This window comes from Schistocerca serialis, unplaced genomic scaffold (assembly GCF_023864345.2).
Source record: "Schistocerca serialis cubense isolate TAMUIC-IGC-003099 unplaced genomic scaffold, iqSchSeri2.2 HiC_scaffold_1362, whole genome shotgun sequence".
NCBI classification, from domain to species: Eukaryota; Metazoa; Arthropoda; class Insecta; order Orthoptera; family Acrididae; genus Schistocerca; species Schistocerca serialis.
The window spans coordinates 5,400,643-5,412,755 of record NW_026047583.1 but is presented as its reverse complement, the minus strand read 5'-3'; positions in this window follow the sequence as shown (position 1 = coordinate 5,412,755).

Sequence of the window (12,113 nt, the reverse complement as noted above, 5' to 3'; positions counted from 1 at the left end):
TTAAATTCAAAATGCATAATGCCGACTTAAGTACAAGAGGACTGACACTGTAACTCACTACGATTTGAACCTCCCTTGTGAGTCCAGTTTTAGATTCCGATGCTTCACTTCAGGTTTACTGTATACCTTGGACCTTTTTATTGACGATGAATCACAGAAATTGCATCCGAATTTAATAAATATGGCACAATGCCGACTTAAGTACAAGAGGAGTGACACTCTCACTTTCTATGATTTGAACCTTTCCTGTGAGTCCAGTTTAAGATTCCGTCGCTTCACTTCAGGTTTACTGTTTCCCTTGGACCTTCTTATTGACGATGAAACACAGAAATAGCATCCGAATTTAACAGAAAAGGAACAATGCCGACTTAAGTACAAGAGGACAGACACTCTCACTTTCTATGATTTGAACCTCTCCTGTGAGTCCAGTTTTAGATTCCGATTCTTCACTTCAGGTTTACTGTATCCCTTGGACCTTCTTATTGACGACGGAACACAGAAATTGCATCCGAATTAAATACAAAAGGCACAATGCCGACTTAAGTACAAGAGGACTAACACTCTAACTTTCTATGATTTGAACCTCTCCTGTGAGTCCAGTTTTAGATTCCGATGCTTCACTTCAGGTTTACTGTATACATTGGACCTTCTTATTGACGATGAAACACAGAAATTGCATCCGAATTTAATACAAAAGGCACAATGCCGACTAAAGTGCAAGAGAACTGACACTCTAACTTTCTATGATTTGAACCACTCCTGTAGGTCCAGTTTTAGATTCTGATGCTTCACTTCAGGTTTACTGTATACCTCGGAACTTCTTATTGACGATGAAGCACAGAAATTGTATCGGAATTAAATTCAAAAGGCACAATGCCGACTTAAGTACAAGAGGACTGACACTAACCGTCTATGATTTGAACCTCTCCTGTGAGTCCAGTTTTAAATTCCGATGCTTCACTTTAGGTTTACTGTATCCCTTGGACCTTCTTATTGACGATGAAACACAGAAATTGCATCCGAATTTAATACAAATGGCACAATGCTGACTTCAGTACAAGAGGACTGACACTCCCACTTTCTATGATTTGAACCTCTCCTGTAAGTCCAGTTTTAGGTTCCGATGCTTCACTTCAGGTTTACTGTATCCCTTGGAACTTCTTATTGACGATGAAACACAGAAATTGCATCCGAATTTAATACAAAAGGAAAATGCCGACCTAAGTACAAGAGGACTGACACTCTCCTTTTCTATGATTTGAACATCTAATGTGATTCCAGTTTTAGATTCCGATGCTTCACTTCTGGTTTACTGTATACCTTGGACCTTCTCATTGACGATGAAACACAGAAATTGCATCAGAATTTAATACAAAAGGCATAATGCCGACTTAAGTACAAGAGGACTGACACTGTAACTTCCTATGATTTGAATCTCTCCTGTGAGTCCAGTGATAGATTCCGATGCTTCACGTCAGGTTAACTGTATCCCTTGGACCTTCTTATTGACGATGAAACACAGAAATTGCATCCGAATTTAATACAAAAGGCACAATGCCGACTTAGGTACATGAGGACTAACACTCGAACTTTCTATGATTTCAACCTCTCATGCGAGTCCAGTTTTAGATTCCGATGCTTCACTTCAGGTTTTCTGTATACCTCGTAACTTCTTATTGACGATGAAAGACAGAAATTGCATCTGAATTAAATTCAAAATGCATAATGCCGACTTAAGTACAAGAGGACTGACACTGTAACTCACTACGATTTGAACCTCCCTTGTGAGTCCAGTTTTAGATTCCGATGCTTCACTTCAGGTTTACTGTATCCCTTGGACCTTCTTATTGACGATGAATCACAGAAATTGCATCCGAATTTAATAAATATGGCACAATGCCGACTTAAGTACAAGAGGAGTGACACTCTCACTTTCTATGATTTGAACCTTTCCTGTGAGTCCAGTTTAAGATTCCGTCGCTTCACTTCAGGTTTACTGTTTCCCTTGGACCTTCGTATTGACGATGAAAGACAGAAATTGCATCCGAATTTAATAGAAAAGGAACAATGCCGACTTAAGTACAAGAGGACAGACACTCTCACTTTCTATGATTTGAACCTCTCCTGTGAGTCCAGTTTTAGATTCCGATTCTTCACTTCAGGTTTACTGTATCCCTTGGACCTTCTTATTGACGACGGAACACAGAAATTGCATCCGAATTAAATACAAAAGGCACAATGCCGACTTAAGTACAAGAGGACTATCACTCTAACTTTCTATGATTTGAACCTCTCCTGTGAGTCCAGTTTTAGATTCCGATGCTTCACTTCAGGTTTACTGTATACATTGGACCTTCTTATTGACGATGAAACACAGGAATTGCATCCGAATTTATTACAAAAGGCACAATGCCGACTTAAGTGCAACAGGACCGACACTCTAACTTTCTATGATTTGAACCTTTCCTGTAGGACCAGTTTTAGTTTCCGATGCCTCCTTTCAGGTTTACTGTATACCTTGGACCTTCTTATTGACGATGAAACACAGAAATTGCATCCGAATTTCATACAAAAGGCACAATGCCGACTTAAGTACAAGAGGAATGACACCCTAACTTTCAATGATTTGAACCTCTCCTGTGTGTCCAGTTTTAGATTCCGATGCTTCACTTCAGGTTTCCTTTATTCCTTGCACATTCTTATTGACGATGAAACGCAGAAATTGCATCCGAATTTAATACAAAAGGCACAATGCCTTCTTAGGTACAAGAGGACTGACAATGTCACTTTCTATGATTTGAACCTCTCCTGTGAGTCCAGTTTTAGATTCCGAAGCTTCACTACAGGTTTACAGTATACTTTGGACACTCTTATTGACGATGGAACACAGAAATTGCATTGGAATTAAATTTAAAAGAAACAATGCCGACTTTAGTACAAGAGGACTGACCCTCTAACTTTCTATGATTTGAACCTCTCCTGTGAGCCCAGTTTTAGATTTTGATGCTTCACTTCACGTTTACTGTATCCCTTGGACCTTCTTATTGACGATGAAACACAGAAATTGCATCCGAATTTAATACAAAAGGCACAATGCCGACTTAAGTACAAGAGGACTGACACTCTAACATTCTATGATTTGAACCTCTCCTGTGAGTCCAGTGTTAGATTCCGATGCTTCACTTAAGGTTTACTGTATACCTTGGACATTCTTATTGACGATGAAACACAGAAATTGCATTGGAATTAAATTCAAAAGACACAATGCCGACTTAAGTACACGAGGACTGACACTCTAACTTTCTATGATTTGAACCTCTCCTGTGAGCCCAGTTTTAGATTTTGATGCTTGAATTCAGGATTACTGTGTACCTTGGACCTTCATATTGACGATGAGGCTCAGAAATTGCATCGCAATTACATTCAAAAGGCACAATGCCGACTTAAGTACAAGAGGACTGACACTCTAACTTTATATGATTTGACCCTCTCCTGTGAGTCCAGTTTTAGATTCCGATGAAACACAGAAATTGCATCCGAATTTAATATAAAAGGCACAATGCCGACTTAAGTACAAGAGGACTGACACTCTAACTTTCTATGATTTGAACCCCTCCTGTTAGTCCAGTTCTAGATTCCGATGCTTCACTTCAGGTTTACTGTATCCCTTGGACCTTCTTATTGACGATGAAACACAGAAATTGCATCCGAATATAATACAAATGGCACAATGCCGACTTAAGTACAAGAGGACCGACACCCTCACTTTCTATGATTTGAACCTCTCCTGTGAGTCCAGTTTTAGATTCCGATGCTTCACCTAAGGTTTACTGAATACCTCGGAACTTCTAATTGACGATGAAACACAGATATTGCATCGGAACTAAATTCAAGAAGCACAATGCCGACTTATGTACAAGAGGACTGACACTTTAACTTTCTATGATTTGGACCTCTCCTGTGATTCCAGTTTTAGATTCCGATGCTTCACTTCAGGTTTACTGTATACCTCGGAACTTCTTAAAGACGATGAAACACAGAAATATCATCGGAATTAAATTCAAAAGACACAATGCCGACTTAAGTACAAGAGGACTGACAATCTAACTTTCTATGATTTGAAACTCTCCTGTAGGACCAGTTTTAGATTCCGATGCTACACTTCAGGGTTACTGTATACCTTGGACCTTCTTATTGACGATAAAACACAGAAATTGCATCCGAATTTATTAAAAAAGGCACAATGCCGACTTAAGTACAAGAGGACTGACACTCTCACTTTCTATGATTTGAATCTCTTCTGTGAGTCCAGTTTTAGATTCCGAAGCTTCACTTCAGGAATACTGTATCCCTTGGACCTTCTTATTGGCGATGAAACACAGAAATTGCATCCGAATGTAATACAAAAGGCACAATGCCGACTTAGGTACATGATGACTAACACTCTAACTTTCTATGATTCTAACCTCTCCTGCGAGTCCAGTTTTAGATTCCGATGCTTCACTTCAGGTTTTCTGTATACCTCGTAACTTCTTATTCACGATGAAACACAGAAATTGCATCGGAATTAAATTCAAAAGGCATAATGCTGACTTAAGTACAAGAGGACTGACACTGTAACTTACTACGACTTGAACCTCTCCTGTGAGTCCAGTTTTAGATTCCGATGCGTCACTTCAGGTTTACTGTATCCCTTGGACCTTCTTATTGACGATGAAGAACAGATATTGCATCCGAATTTAATACAATAGGCACAATGCCGACTTAAGCACAAGTGGACAGACACTCTCACATTCTATGATTTGAACCTCTCCTGTGAGTCCAGTTTTAGATTTCGATGCTTAACTTCAGGTTTACTGTGTACCGTAGACCTTCTTATTGACGATGAAACACAGAAATTGCATCCGAATTTAATACAAAACGCACAATGCCGACTTAAGTACAAGAGAACTGACACTCTAACTTTCTATGATTTGAACCTCTCCTGTAAGTCCAGTTTTAGATTCTGATGCTTTACTTCAGGTTTACTGTATACCTCGGAACTTCTTATTGACGATGAAGCACAGAAATTGTATCGGAATTAAATTCAGAAGGCACAATGCCGACTTAAGTACAAGAGGACTGACACTAACCGTCTATGATTTGAACCTCTCCTGAGAGTCCAGTTTTAAATTCCGATGCTTCATTTTAGGTTTACTGTATCCCTTGGACCTTCTTATTGACGATGAAACACAGAAATTGCATCCGAATTTAATACAAATGGCACAATGCCGACTTCAGTACAAGAGGACTTACACTCCCACTTTCTATGATTTGAACCTCTCCTGTAAGTCCAGTTTTAGGTTCCGATGCTTCACTTCAGGTTTACTGTATCCCTTGGAACTTCTTATTGACGATGAAACACAGAAATTGCATCCGAATTTAATACAAAAGGAAAATGCCGACTTAAGTACAAGAGGACTGACACTCTCACTTTCTATGATTTGAACCCCTCCTGTGAGTCCAGTATTAGATTCCGACGCTTCACTTCAGGTTTACTGTAGCCCTTGGACCTTCTTATTGTCGATGAAACACAGAAATTGCATCCGAATTTAATACAAAAGGCACAATGCCGACTTAAGTACAAGAGGACTGACACTCTCACTTTCTATGATTTGAACCTCTCCTGTGAGTCCAGTTTTAGATTCCGATGCTTCACTTCAGGGTTACTGTATCCCTTGGACCTTCTTATTGACGATGAAACACAGAAATGGCATCCTAATTTAATACAAAAGGCACAATGCCGACTTAAGTACAAGAGGACTGACACTCTCACTTTCTATGATTTGAACCTCTCCTGTGAGTCCAGTTTTAAATTTCGATGCTTCACTTCAAGTTTTCTGTATCCCTTGGAACTTCTTATTGATGATGAGGCACAGAAATTGCATCGCAATTAAATCAAAAGTAACATTGCCGACTTAAGTACAAGAGGACTGACACTCTAACTTTCTATGTATTGAACCTCTCCTGTGAGTCCAGTTTTAGATTCCGATGCTTCACTTCAGGTTTACTGTATCTCTTGGCCCTTCTTATTGACGATGAAACACAGAAATTGCACCCGAATTTAATAAATATGGCACAATGCCGACTTAAATACAAGAGGACTGACACTCTCCTTTTCTATGATTTGAACATCTAATGTGAATCCAGTTTTAGATTCCGATGCTTCACTTCAGGTTTACTGTATACCTTGGACCTTCTTATTGACGATGAAACACAGAAATTGCATCCGAATTTAATACAAAAGGCATAATGCCGACTTAAGTACAAGAGGACTGACACTATAACTTTCTATGATTTGAATCTCTCCTGTGAGTCCAGTGATAGATTCCGATGCTTCACTTCAGGTTAACTGTATCCCTTGGACTTTCTTATTGACGATGAAACACAGAAATTGCATCCGAATTTAATACAAAAGGCACAATGCCGACTTAGGTACATGAGGACTAACACTCTAACTTTCTATGATTTGAACCTCTCCTGTGAGTCCAGTTTTATTCTCCGATGCTTCACTTCAGGTTTACTGTATCCCTTGGACCTTCTTATTGACGATGAAACTCAGAAATTGCATCCGAATTTAATACAAAAGGCACAATGCCGACTTAAGTAAAAGAGGACTGACACTCTAACTTTCTATGATTTGAACCTCCCTTGTGAGTCCAGTTTTAGATTCCGATGCTTCACTTCAGGTTTACTGTATACCTTGGACCTTCTTATTGACGATGAAACACAGAAATTGCATCCGAATTTAATACAAAAGGCACAATGCCGACTTAAGTGCAACAGGACTGACACTCTAACTTTCTATGATTTGAATCTCTCCTGTGAGTCCAGGTTTAGATTCCGATGCTTCACTTCAGGTTTACTGTATCCCTTGGACCTTCTTATTGACGATGAAACACAGAAATTGCATCCGAATTTAATACAAAAGGCACAATGCCGACTTAAGTACAAGAGGACTGACACTCTAACATTCTATGATTTGAACCTCTCCTGTGAGTCCAGTGTTAGATTCCGATGCTTCACTTAAGGTTTACTGTATACCTTGGACATCCTTATTGACGATGAAACACAGAAATTGCATTGGAATTAAATTCAAAAGACACAATGCCGACTTAAGTACAGGAGGACTGACACTCTAACTTCCTATGATTTGAACCTCTCCTGTGAGCCCAGTTTTAGATTTTGATGCTTGAATTCAGGTTTACTGTGTACCTTGGACCTTCATATTGTCGATGAGGCTCAGAAATTGCATCGCAATTACATTCAAAAGGCACAATGCCGACTTAAGTACAAGAGGACTGACACTCTAACTTTATATGATTTGACCGTCTCCTGTGAGTCCAGTTTTAGATTCCGATGAAACACAGAAAATGCATCCGAATTTAATACAAAAGGCACAATGCCGACTTAAGTACAAGAGGACTGACACTCTAACATTCTATGATTTGAACCTCTCCTGTGAGTCCAGTGTTAGATTCCGATGCTTCACTTAAGGTTTACTGTATACCTTGGACATTCTTATTGACGATGAAACACAGAAATTGCATTGGAATTAAATACAAAAGACACAATGCCGACTTAAGTACAGGAGAACTGACACTCTAACTTTCTATGATTTGAACCTCTCCTGTGAGCCCAGTTTTAGATTTTAATGCTTGAATTCAGGTTTACTGTGTACCTTGGACCTTCATATTGACGATGAGGCTCAGAAATTGCATCGCAATTACATTCAACAGGCACAATGCCGACTTAAGTACAAGAGGACTGACACTCTAACTTTATATGATTTGACCCTCTCCTGTGAGTCCAGTTTTAGATTCCGATGCTTCCCCTCATGTTTACTGTATCCCTTGGACCTTCTTATTGACGATGAAACACAGAATTTGCATCCGAAATTAATACAAAAGCACAATGCCGACATAAGTACAAGAGGACTGACACTCTAACTTTCTATGATTTGAACCTCTCCTGCGAGTCCAGTTTTAGATTCCGATGCTTCACTTCAGGTTTACTGTATCCATTGGACCTTCTTACTGACGATGAAACACAAAACTGCATCCGAATTTGATACGAAAGGCACAATGCCGACTTGAGTACAAGAGAACTGACACTCTCACTTTCTACGATTTGAACCTCTCCTGTGAGTCCAGTTTCAGATTCCGATGCTTCACTTCAGGTTTACTGTATACCTCGGAACTTCTTATTGACGATGAAACACAGAAATTGCATCGGAATTAAATTCAAAAGGCATAATGCCGACTTAAGTACAAGAGGACTGACATTCTAACTTTCTATGATTTGAACCTCTCCTGTGAGTCCAGTTTTAGATACCGATGCTTCACTTCAGGTACCGTATCCCTTGGACCTTCTTATTGATGATGAATCACAGAAATTGCATCCGAATTTAATAAATATGGCACAATGCTGACTTAAGTACAGAGGACTGACACTCTCCATTCCTATGATTTGAACATCTCCTGTGAGTCCAGTTTTAGATTCCAATGCTTCACTTCAGGTTAATTGTATCCCTTGGGCCTTCTTATTGACGATGAAACACAGAAATTGCATCCGAATTTAATACAAAAGGCACAATGCCGACTTAAGTACAAGAGGGATGACACTCTAACTTTCAATTATTTGAACCTCTCCTGTGTGTCCAGTTTTAGATTCCGATGCTTCACTTCAGGTTTCCTTTATTCCTTGCACATTCTTATTGACGATGAAACACAGAAATTGCATCCGAATTTAATACAAAAAGCACAATGCCGGCTTAGGTACAAGAGGACTGACACTGTCACTTTCTATGATTTGAACCTCTCCTGTGAGTCCAGTTTTAGGTTCCGAAGCTTCACTACAGGTTTACAGTATACTTTGGACATTGTTATTGACGATGAAACACAGAAATTGCATTGGAATTAAATTTAAAAGAAACAATGCCGACTTTAGTACAAGAAGACTGACCTTCTAACTTTCTATGATTTGAACATCTCCTGTGACCCCAGTTTTAGATTTTGATGCTTCACTTCACGTTTACTGTGTACCTTGGACCTTCTTATTGACGATGAGGCACAGAAATTGCTTCGCAAATCAATTTAAAAGGCACAATGCCTACATAAGTACAAGAGGACTAATCCTCTAGCTTTCTATGATTTGACCCTCTCCTGTGAGTCCAGTTTTAGATTCCGATGCTTCACTTCAGGTTTACTGTATCCCTTGGACCTTCTTACTGACGATGAAACACAGAAATTGCATCCGAATTTAATACAAAAGGCACAATGCCGACGTAAGTACAAGAGGACTGACACTCTAACTTTCTATGATTTGAACCTCTCCTGTGAGTCCAGTTATAGATTCCGATGCTTCATTTCAGGTTTACTGTATCCCTTGGACCTTCTTATAGACGATGAAACACAGAAATTGCATCCGAATTTAATACAAAAAGAACAATGCCGACATAAGTACAAGAGGACTCACACTCTAACTTTCTATGATTTGAACCTCTCCTGTGAGTCCAGTTTTACTTTCCGATGCTTCACTTCTGGTTAACTGTATACCTTGGACGTTCTTATTGACGATGAAACACAGAAAGTGCATCCGAATTTAATACAAAAGGCACAATGCCGACAAAAGTACAAGAGGACAGACACTCTAAATTTCTATGATTTGAACCTCTCCTGTGGGACCAGTTTTAGATTCCGATGCCTCACTTCAGGTTTACTGTATCCCTTGGACCTTCTTATTGACGATGAAACACAGAAATTGCATCCGAATTTAATACAAAAGGCACAATGCCGACTTAAGTACAAGGCGACTGACACTCTAACTTTCTATGATTTGAACCTCTCCTGTGAGTCCAGTGTTAGATTCCGATGCTTCACTTAAGGTTTACTGTATACCTTGGACATTCTTATTGACGATGAAACACAGAAATTGCATTGGAATTAAATTCAAAAGACACAATGCCGACTTAAGTACAGGAGGACTGACACTCTAACTTTCTATGGTTTGAACCTCTCCTGTTAGCCCAGTTTTAGATTTTGATGCTTCACTTCAGGTTTACTGTGTACCTTGGACCTTCATATTGACGATGAGGCTCAGAAATTGCATCGCAATTAAATTCAAAAGGGACAATGCCGCCTTAAGTACAAGAGGACTGACGCTCTAACTTTATATGATTTGACCCTCTCCTGTGAGTCCAGTTTTAGATTCCGATGCTTCACCTCATGTTTACTGTATCCCTTGGACCTTCTTATTGACGATGAAACACAGAATTTGCATCCGAAATTAATACAAAAGCACAATGCCGACATAAGTACAAAAGGACTGACACTCTAACTTTCTATGATTTGAACCTCTCCTCTGAGTCCAGTTTTAGATTCCGATGCTTCACTTCAGGTTTACTGTATCCATTGGACCTTCTTACTGACGATGAAACACAAAATTGCATCCGAATTTGATACGAAAGGCACAATGCCGACTTGAGTACAAGAGAACTGACACTCTCCCTTTCTATGATTTGAACCCCTCCTGTGAGTCCAGTTTTAGATGTCGATGCTTCACTTCAGGTTTACTGTATCCCTTGGACCTTCTTAATGATGATGAAACACAGAAATTTCATCCGAAGTTAAAACAAAAGGCACAATGCCGACTTAAGTACAAGAGGACTGACACTCTCACTTTCTATGTTTTATACCCCTCCTGTGAGTCCAGTTTTAGATTCCGATGCTTCACTTCAGGTTTACCGTATCCCTTGTACCTTCTTATTGACGATGAAACAAAGAAATTGCATCCAAATTTAATACAAAAGGCACAATACCGACTTAAGTACAAGAGGAATGACACTCTAACTTTCTATGATTTGAACCTCTCCTGTGAGTCCAGTTTTAGATTCCGATGCGGCACAATACCGACTTAAGTACAAGAGGAATGACACTCTAACTTTCTATGATTTGAACCTCTCCTGTGAGTCCAGTTTTAGATTCCGATGCTTCACTTCAGATTTCATTTATACCTTGGACCTTCTTATTGACGATGAAACACAGAAATTGCATCCGAATTTAATACAAAAGGTACAATGCCGACTTAAGTACAAGAGGACTGACAGTCTAACTTTCTATGATTTGAACCTCTCCTGTGAGTCCAGTTTTATATTCCGATGCTTTACTTCAGGTTAACTGTATACCTTGGACCTTCTTATTAACAATGAAACACAGAAATTGCATCCGAATTTAATACAAAAGGCACAATGCCGACTTAAGTACAAGAGGACTGACCTTCCAACTTTCTATGATTTGAACTTCTCCTGTGCGACCAGTTTTAGATTCCGATGCCTCACTTCAGGTTTATTGTATCTTTGGACCTTCTTATTGACGATGAAACACAGAAATTGCATCCGAATTTAATACAGAAGGCACCATGCCGACATAAGTACAAGAGGACTGACACTCTAACTTTATATGATTTGAACCTCTCCTGTGAGTCCAGTTTTTGATTCCGATGCTTCACTTCAGGTTTACTGTATACCTTGGACCTTCTTATTGACGATGAAACACAGAAATTGCATCCGAATATAATACAAAAGGCACAATGCCGACTTAAGTACAAGAGGACTGACACTCTAAATTTCTATGATTTGAACCTCACCTGTGGGACCAGTTTTAGATTCCGATGCCTCACTTCAGGTTTACTGCATCCCTTGGAACTTCTTATTGACGATGGAAAACAGAAATTGCATCCGAATTTAATACAAAAGGCATAATGCCGACTTAAGTGCAGGAGGACTGACACTCTAACTTTCTATGTTTTGAACCTCTCCTGTGAGTCCAGTGATAGATTCCGATGCTTCACTTCACGTTTACTGTATCCCTTGGACCTTCTTATTGACGATGAAACACTGAAATTGCATCCGAATTTATCATAAAAAGCACAATGCCGACTTAACTACGAGAGGACTGACACTCTAACTTTCTATGATCTGAACCTCTCCTGTGAGTCCAGTTTTAGATTCCGATGCTTCAGGTTCAGGTTTACTGTATCCCTTGCACCTTCTTACTAACGATGAAACACAGAAA